General features: G+C 40.8%; 1 pseudogene; it reads right to left on the bottom strand.

The window, feature by feature from the left end:
* Positions 1-4,118: 4,118 nt before the first annotated feature.
* LOC108544083 (heat shock protein HSP 90-beta pseudogene) overlaps positions 4,119-10,076 on the bottom strand; it is a 36,583-nt pseudogene continuing 30,625 nt past the window's right edge.

Genomic DNA, 10,076 nt, shown 5'->3' with positions numbered 1-10,076 from the left:
AAAAAAAAAAATGAAAGAAAGAAAGAAAGAGTCCTGGGCTTGGGGTGAAAAGAGATCAGATCTTACTCTTCCTCCTTTCCTCAAGTAGCCATACAAACTTGGGTGTGGCATTTATACTCTGTAAGTCTCAACTTTCTCCTGTAAAATGGAAACAATAAATCGTAATATCTCTCCAGCATATGTCATACAGGGTTGCTTCTGCTCTTGCACCATACGCTGGGTTTGTTGAGTCATGACATCTTGTAGCTGTCATTAAGGAGCTATAATTTCCACTAAGGAGTTAGAGTCCTAGAATGGTTTACCCTCCAGGCCTAATAAATTCAAGCTTAGAAGATGATGATGATAACAATATAATATAATCAATTAATATTTTATGTAAATATCAGAATAATACTGATAAAACAAGGGCAGGTTTTTGTTTTTTGTTTGTTCGTTTGTTTGTTTGTTTGAGATGCGGCCTTGCTCTGTCACCCAGGCTGGAGTACAGTGGCACAAACATGGCTCACTGCACCCTTGACCTCCCGGGCTCAAGTGATCCTCCTGCCTCAGCCTCCAGAGTAGCTGAGACTACAAGCATACACCGCCATGCCTGGGTAATTTTCATTTTTTTTTTTTTAGAGATGGGGACTTAAAACTATGTTGCCCAGGCTGGCCTTGAACTCCTGGCCTCAAGTGACCTTCCCCCTCCCCTGGCCTCCCAAAGTGCTAGGATTACAGGTGTGAGCCACTGTGCCCAGCCCAAGGGCAGGTTCTGTTTGATGAAGGGGGTAATTGTTTATGTGATATAATATAAAGGGAGAGGTGCTAGGAAAACCCCCAATATAAACACAATGTCTCTTTTGTGCTATTGTCTACAATTCAATTATCAAAGTATTTTTTTCCTTTGGTTGAGTCATACCCACTTCTCATGTCCCACTTGAAAAGCCATAAACTTAACTTGTCAGTACATACGTGCTTATCACATAGTGTACTTTCCAGAGAGGTGACAAGCCCAAAAGTCGCCTGTGCCCAGGAAGGGGTGGGAAGATATGGGAGAAGAAATGAGTTAGGGAGCAGAAAGCAGGATCGGCAGCTGATTAAAAGACCAAAGGAAAACTGAAAGACCCCTCAAAGGTAGTTTCTACCAACCTCACACTCAGCAGCCTCACAACCTGGCCCAGTCTCAGGACAAATGGAGATAGATAGATATATATACATATATATGCACTTATACAATTATATACATAAATTATGCATGTGGGTGTACTTTTTTCCCAGCACACTTATGTTAAGGGAGAAACGAAAATATGATGCAAGTAGATAACGCCTAAAAGTAAGCATCACGAGTGAGCTATATAGACAGGATTTTCAGGAAGCTAATCATATCTCACAAAGAAATTGAGATGCCCTCTTGATCTTTATCTGAAAAGAAAGTCTTTCCAGCTATAATAAACTTATAATTTAGAAGAACTCAAAAAGTCCTCCAGCTTTGTTAGTGAAAAGCAACCTGTCTTTAAGTGCCCCAGGTCATGTCCTCTTTTCTCATCTCAAATTATCCTGGGACAATCAGAAAGAAAGTGATCTACATCTGATTACCTTTCTGAAAAAAGAAAAATGTCAGAGCTGCCTGCCAGGAGTTTTTTACAGTGTAGTTCTTCTTAGACACAGAAAATGGGGAGAAAGTCGCTGTCATTTAACAGACATTAATTTTGACCAGCCATGAATGAAACTTCTGCTACTCCTGAAAAATATGTGTAGCTTGTCATGCCCTCAGACATGTGATTGGAATCAATTCTCCACCTGTCCATGACTTTCGCCATGTGGTTTTGCCATGGAAAAATCACTAAAGCCTCTCACTAAAGCAGCAGCCTATCTTTGCCCCTTCAATCTGAGCCCCACCTGTAAAGGGCCTGAGAGTAAATATTTGAGGCGTTGCGAGCAAGACTGTCTCTTTTGCAACTACTTGTAGCACAAAAGTGGCTATAGAAAATATATGTACAAATACACATGAATGTATTCCAATGAAACTTTATTTACAAGAGCAGATGGCCGGCCAGATTTGGCCCACAGCCAGAGTTTGCCTACTTCTAGCCTAGACAAACTATTACCATAGCAGTAATAGCTAATTATCATACTGACAAGAACTTACTTATGTCATTGTGATGTAGTGGTCCCTTCACCCAGAAGGTTCTGCCCACCTGTGCTTTTGTCGATATCCTTTTCTTTGTCTTAGCCTCCTCTTCCAAGAAGCCTGAGACTGTTTACCTTAGAAGAGTGTTCTAATTACCTGTTTACTCATCCTTCTCCTTCATCACGCTAAAAGTGCCTAAAAGCAAGGTTATGTCTTAATCACTTTTGTATACCCAGACCCTTGTGGTGAACCTAGACCATAGAAGATGCTCAGTAAGTGAATGTGAAGTGAATAATTCAAGGAAATACAATCACTTCAAGAGAATGAGAGGACAAGCCACAAACCAGGACAAAATGTTTGCAAAAGACAGATCTGATAAAGAACTATAATCCAAAATACACAAAGAACCCTTAAAATCCAGCAATATGGAAAATGAACAATCCAGTTTAAAAAATGGGCAAAAGATCTGAACAGACATCTCACCAAAGAAGATATGAAGATGGCAAATAAACATATGAACAAATGCTCCATATCATCTGCCATCAAGAAAATGCAAATTAAAACAACAATGAAATAGCACTACATACCTATTAGAATAGTGAAAATCCAAAACACTGATAACACAAAATGCTGGCAAGAATGTGGAGCGACAAGAGCTCTCATTCATTACCAGTGGGACTACGATATGGTACAGCCACCTTGGAAGACAGTTCAGCTGTTTCTTGCAAAACTAAACATACTCTTACCATACAAGACAGCAATCATGCTTTTCAGTATTTACCCAAACAGGAGGAAAATTTATGTCTACACAAAAACCTACACACAGATGTTTATAGCAGCCTTATTCATAATTGCCAAAACTTGGAAGCAACCAAGATGTCCTTCAGTATGTGGATAAATGGTGGTACGTCCAGACAATGAAATATTTTTCAATGCTAAAAAGAAATGAGCTATCAAGCTATGAAAAGACAGGAAAGAACCTTAAATGCATATTACTAAGTGAAAGAAGCCAATCTGAAAAGTCTACATACTGTATGGTTCTAACTATATGACATTTTGGAAAAGGTGAAACTATGGAGATGGTAAAAAGGTCAGTTGTCTCCAGGGATTGGGAAGAGGGAGGGATGAGATAGGCAGAGCACAAAGGATGTATAGGGCTGTGAAAGTATTCTGTACGATACTGTAATGGTGGATCCGTATCATTATACATTTGTCCAAACCCATAGACTGTACACCACTAAGAGCAAACACTGATGCAAACTACATTTTGGATGATAATGACATGTCAATGTAGGTTCATCAATTGTAACAAATGAACCACTGTGGTGTGGGATGTTGGTAATGGAGGAGGCCAGATGTGGTAGAGGGGAAGGGGACATATGACATTCTATACTTTCTGCTTAATTTTGCTGTAAAATGAAAATTGTTCTAAAATAGTCTATTTTAAACACGCACATGCAATTACATATCATTGTTGCAAGTCTTTACTCAGCCTCTTCTATGGCCCTTATTCTCAGGAGACACTGAAAGCTAATTACTTGATTAGACAATGGCTCCTTAGATCCGGCAAGGTCTAAGCACAACCAAAAGCACAAGTGACAAAAGAAAAAATAGATAAATTGGACTTCACCAAAATTAAAAATGCTTGTGCTGCAAATGTTACCATCAAGAAAATCAAAAGACAACACACAGAACAGGCAAGTGTTTTTTTTTTTCCACATAAAATGGCATCTGCTTTATTTGGTATACTTTCATTTCAGAACAAAATAAACAAAAAAGCACAATACACAACATCCAATATCCTGTTATAAAAGTAGGAAGAGAATGGGGCTTAAGGCTCTTGTTTCCTGCCTTAAGGCAGGAAAAGACACACTGACAGGAGAGAAAAAACACTAGACATTTGCAGAGGGAGCCAGGTGAGATAAGGCCACTCAAGGCCGCGGGACAGAGCCACTCAAGAAACCATGGGGACACTATACAAGGGCACAAGGTTTCCAAATATAAACTCCTAGTCTACTTCTTCCATGTGAGACCCATTCTCCTCACCCTCAAGCAAGGGTATCTCATCAGAAACAATAGCACTGGGTTCTTCTATTGTCACTTCATCTTCATCAATACCTATACCTAGCTTGATCATGTGGTAGATGCAGTTGGAGTGGGTCTGGGGATCCACAAGGGAGAAGCCAGAAGAAAACAGAGCAGTTTCAAACAGCAGCACCACCAGCTGCTTGACAGCTTTGCTGTTCTTGTCTGTCTCAGCCTTTTGCTGCAGCCTCTCCACAATGGGGTGATCGGGTTGATCTCCAGGTGCTTTTTGGCCACCATGTAGCCCATTAGAGAGTTGTCTCCAATTGCCTAAGCTTTCAAGATTCACTCCATATTGGCTGTCCAGCCACAGGTGTTGATCACAATGCAGCAGGGGAAGACACAAGCCTATTGGAGGTTGTCACCTTCTCAACCTTCTTATCTAAGATTTCTTTCATGAGCTTGCAGAGGTTCTCAAACTTTGCCTTGCTCTCTTCCATTTTCTTCTCCTTTCATCCTCAGGTAGCTCGACCCTCTTTGGTAATAGAGACCAGGCTCTTCTTATTAAACTCCTTGACCAGCTGCACTCAGTACTCATCAGTGGGTTTGGTCAAGTATACCTCCTCGAAGCCCCGCTTTGAGAGGTGTCTACCTGCTCTTTGCTCTCACCAGTGATGTAACAGATGGACTTCTGTGCCTCCTTCATGTGAGAGAGATACTCTGACAGAGACGTCATCTCATCTTCAGACTGGGAGGTGTGATAGCACAGCAGCTCAGATAGACATCCCTGGTTAGTGGAGTCCTCATGGATCCCAAGCTTTAGATTTTTAGAGAATGCCTCATAGAATTTCTTGTAATTCTCCTTCACTTCTGCCAGCTCAGAGAAGGGCTCAAGCCACTTCTTAACAACATTTTCGTGAATGACTTTCAAGATTTCGCTCTGCTGGAGCACTTCCTAGGAGATGTTCGGGGCAGATCCTCAGGGTCCAATAGTTCAAGTAATTAAATAGGGAAAAAGATCGACAGTAAAACTGACTATTAAAAGGAGTGCATTCAATTCACAATTGCAGATATGGAACCAACCTAAGTGCTCATCAACCAACAAGTGGATAAAGAAATGTGGTATATATACACCATGGAATACTACTCAGCCATAAAAAGGAATAAAATAATGTCTTTTGCAGCAACTTGGATGGAGTTGGAGGCCATTATTCTAAGTGAAGTAACTCAGGAATGGAAAACCATTCTCACTTATCAGTGGGTGCTAAGCTATGAGGATGCGAAGGAATAAGAATGATATAATGGACTTTGGGGACTGTGGAGGGGAAGTTAGGAGGGGTGAGAAATAAAAGACTACATATTGGGTACTGTGTACACTGCTTGGGTGATGAGTACAGCAAAATCTCAAAATCACCACTAAAGAATGTATCNCACTTATCAGTGGGTGCTAAGCTATGAGGATGCGAAGGAATAAGAATGATATAATGGACTTTGGGGACTGTGGAGGGGAAGTTAGGAGGGGTGAGAAATAAAAGACTACATATTGGGTACTGTGTACACTGCTTGGGTGATGAGTACAGCAAAATCTCAAAATCACCACTAAAGAATGTATCCATGTAACCAAAACCACCTGTACCCCAAAACTATTGAAATAAAATAAAATTAAGAGTGCATTAAGTAGATATTTTAGGAAAAAAACTTATTTTTTGGTTTGTTTGTTTTTTGTTTTTTTGCGGGGAACAGTGTCGCTCTGTCACCCAGTCTGGAGTACAGTGGCGTGAACTCGGTTCACTGCAACCTCCTCCTCCTGGGTTCAAGCGATTCTCCTGCCTCAGCCTCCCAAGTAGGTGGGATTACAGGCATGCACCACCCAGACCTGGCTGATTTTTTTTGTATTTTTAGTAGAGACGGGGTTTCATCATGTTGGTCAGGCTGGTCTCAAACTCCTGACCTCAAATGATCCGCCCGCCTTGGCCTCCCAAAGTGCTGGGATTACAGGCATAAGCCACTGCGCCTGGCCGAAAAAAACTTATAATCTCTTATCCCCACCAATGTTATACAGTCTTAGTAGCAAGTAGAATGTATATAATTGTAATTTTTGCAGAATTGTCTTGTGTACTCTAAAAGTAAACAAAATAAGCTTTGAGAATTTTATTGAGTTTTTTGTTATCTAAAAAACACCTCAAAAACATTGCAGCTATGAAATCGGTGGAGAATTTCCAGGCCAATTTCTGCATGAAAGCCTAACCCTGTAGGGCTAAGGGAAAAAGCAAAGCCTCAAAACTTCTGGAGTCCTTTTTACCCTCATCAATAATGCAAACACTTACCCTCAATTCCACGGCCTCCCTGGGCCAGAAGAACTGACACTGGAGTCCAAGGCACACAGAAAAGGGGGTGTCCTGGGGTAAGGGCGGGGCCAGACCTAGACCTACCTGCCCCACTTCTCACCGAACCCCCATCGCCACCACCAAGCCTCTTGGAACTGCTCTGATCTGAGCCAGAGCATCAGGAACGTCAAATGTCAAATCAAGCTGGGAGCAGCTAACTTTGAGGGATAGTTATCTACTTTAAATTTTGGATGTTTTAAAAATATTTGAAACAAAAGTCATCTCTATAATCCCGTTTCAGCCATTTTTTAATCTTCTTTTGGACTAAGACAGGCGTTTAAATCAATAATTTAAAGAAACATATATATATGTATATATAAATATTAGAAATGACAATCAAAAAGTTCAACTTTAATTAACCACTTCATTGGTTGTGAGTTTCACTTCCCAGCAGTCATCCACTAATTAATATTTGTTAATCTCCATAGCAGAGTGAGCAGATCCAAAAATCACAACAAAAGTCCTTTGACTTAAACAGCAGAAGAATTTATTTCCTTTAAAAGAAAGAGCAAACACAAATACCGTTTGATCTCACTTATGTGTGGAATCTAATAAAGTTGAACTCATGGAAGCAGAGAATAGAATGGTGGTTATCAGCGGCTGTGGATGGGGGTGTGGGGGAGATATTGGTCAAAGGGTACAAAGTTTTAGTTAAACAGGAGGAATAAGTTTAAGAGGTCTATTGTGCAACATGGTGACTGTAGTTAATAACAATATATTGTATACTTGAAAATTGCTAAGAGAAGATTTTGTGTTCTCACCACAAAAAAATAAGTATTTAAGGTAATGCATATGTTAATTAGCTCAATTTAGCCATTCCACACAATGTAGACATAATTCCAAATCTCATGCCATACACCATGAACATATACACAATTATTTGTCAATTTAAATAAATAAATAAGGAATGGCAGTTTGATTAATCAAAAATAGAGGAGAGGGGATTTATACCAGATCCAGTCAACCAATAGCCAGGCTTTGTTTCCAGCCAACTAAACAGCAGAAAAGATTATAGCTTCCACCCATTCGACAACACTGTGATAAGCTAAGGAGTCATGACAAAATGCAATTAATTTCACTATCTTTTCAATCATTTCAAGTGTGTTTGGTTCTATTCTATATGATTCTTTAAGTATTTGCATTACTCCCAACATTTGTATCCTTATTATTGGGAACGTCATAGTTTCTAAAACATTGATTTCTGGCTTAAGTATGAATTTTGCAAGTACAGTTTGTCCATATTAACGAGAAAAGAAAATGTGATCCTACATAATCACATGGGACAGTAACAAAAGAATATGGAAAGATGCTCTTAGGAAAAATTGCCAAAGACTTGGAAATGGGCAAAAGATTACTGAGTGTCTTTTCAGTGAAGTGCTGTTTATTGTCCAAGTGACCATTCCAGGATTGTCTGGCTCTATCCAGGTATACACCTTTGACTGATTGTCTTCCCATTATTTAGGCTATTTTATAACTGTAAGGGTGGAAGTTAAGCTATAGAAAACTGTTAGTAATGCAAATAATTATTATCTATTGAAATGCAAATACACTGTATCTGGAAATATAATGAATTTCTGCCCTGTAGAAAGAATAATCTCAGACATTACATTTCATTGCCATACAAGACAGCAACATCCAACAAAATACATGTAGAATGCAAGCCACATATGTAATCTTACATTTTCCAGTAGCACACTGAAAAGGATAAAAAGAGGTGAAATTCATTTTAGTAATACATTTTATTTAATTCAATTATGTTCAAAATATTATCATTTTAACAAGTAGTCAACATAAAAAATACTGAGATACTGGTGCCAAGATGGCCGAATAGGAACAGCTTCAGCCTCCAGCTCTCAGTGTGAGTGACACAGAAGACAGGTGATTTCTGTATATCCAACTGAGGTACCGGGTTCATCTCACTGGGGCATGTTGGACAGTTGGTGCAGGACAGTGGGTGCAGCCCAATGAGTGAGAGTTGAAGCAGGGCAAGGCATCGCCTCACCCAGGAAGTGCAAGGGGGAAGGGAATTCCTTTTCCTAGCCAAGAGAAACCGTGACAAACAACACCTGGAAAATCGGGTCACTCTCACCCTAATACTGCGCTTTACCAAGGGTCTTAGCAAATGGCACACCAAGCGATTATATCTCGTGCCTGGCTCAGAGGGTCCTACACCCAGAGAGCCTCCCTCATTGCTAGCACAGCAGTCTGAGATCTAACTACAAGGCAGCAGCCAGGCTGGGGGAGGGGCCCCGCCATTGCTGAAGCTTGAGTAGGTAAACAAAGCGGCCAGGAAGCTCGAACTGGGTGGAGCCCACCACAGCTCAAGGAGGCCTGCCTGCCTCTGTAGACTCCACCTCTGGCGACAAGGCATAGCCAAACAAAAAGCAGCAGAAACCTCTGGAGATGTAAATGTTGCTGTCTGACAGCTTTGAAGAGAGCAGTGGTTGTCGCAGCATGGAGTTAGAGATCTGAGAATGGACAGACTGCCTGCTCAAGTGGGTGCGTGACCTTCAAGTAGCCTAATTAGGAGACATCCCCCACTAGGGGCAGACTGACTCCTCACACCTCACACAGCCGGGTACACCTCTGAGATGACACTTCCAGAGGAACAATCAGATAGCAACATTTGCTGTTCAGCAATATTCACTCTTCTGCAGCCTCTGCTGCTGATACCCAGGCAAACAGGGTCTGGAGTGGACCTCAAGAAAACTCCAACAGACCTGCAGCTGAGGGTCCTGACTGTTAGAAGGAAAACTAACAAACAGAAAAGATATTCACACCAAACCCCAACTGTACGTCACCATCATCAAAGACCAAAGGTAGATAAAACCACAAAGACAGGGAAAGAGCAGTGCAGAAAAGCTGAAAATTCTAAAATCAGAGTGCCTCTCCCCTCCAAAGGAACACAGCTCCTCACCAGCAACGGAACAAAGCTGGACAGAGAATGACTTTGACAAGCTGCAAGAAGAAGGCTTCAGATGATCAAACTTCTCTGAGCTAAAGGAGGAAGTACGAACCCAGTGCAAAGAAACTTAAAAGCCTTGAAAAAAGATTTGACAAATGGCTAACTAGAATAACCAATGCAGAGGAGTCCTTAAACGACCTGAGAGAGATGAAAACCATGACACAAGAACTACATGACAAATGCACAAGCTTCAGTAACCGACTCGATCAACTGGAAGAAAGGGTATCAGTGATTGAAGATCAAATGAATGAAATGAAGTGAGAAAAAAAGTTTAGAGAAAAAAGAGCAAAAAGAAACGAACAAAGCCTCCAAGAAATATGGGACTATGTGAAAAGACCAAATCTATGTCTGATTGGTGTACCTGAAAGTGATGGGGAGAATGGAAGAAAGTTGGAAAACACTCTGCAGGATATTATCCAGGAAAACTTTCCCAACCTAGCAAGGCAGGCCAACATTCAAATTCAGGAAATACAGAGAATGCCACAAAGATACTCCTTGAGAAGAGCAACTCCAAGACACATAATTGTCAGATTCACCAAAGTTGAAATGAAGGAAAAAATGTTAAGGGCAGTCAGAGAGAAAGGTTGGG

Source organism: Rhinopithecus bieti, unplaced genomic scaffold (assembly GCF_001698545.2).
Source record: "Rhinopithecus bieti isolate Rb0 unplaced genomic scaffold, ASM169854v2 scaffold_25764, whole genome shotgun sequence".
Classification (NCBI taxonomy): Eukaryota; Metazoa; Chordata; class Mammalia; order Primates; family Cercopithecidae; genus Rhinopithecus; species Rhinopithecus bieti.
Note: the sequence above shows the minus strand (reverse complement) of the source record. Positions and strands in the feature narration are given on the sequence as shown.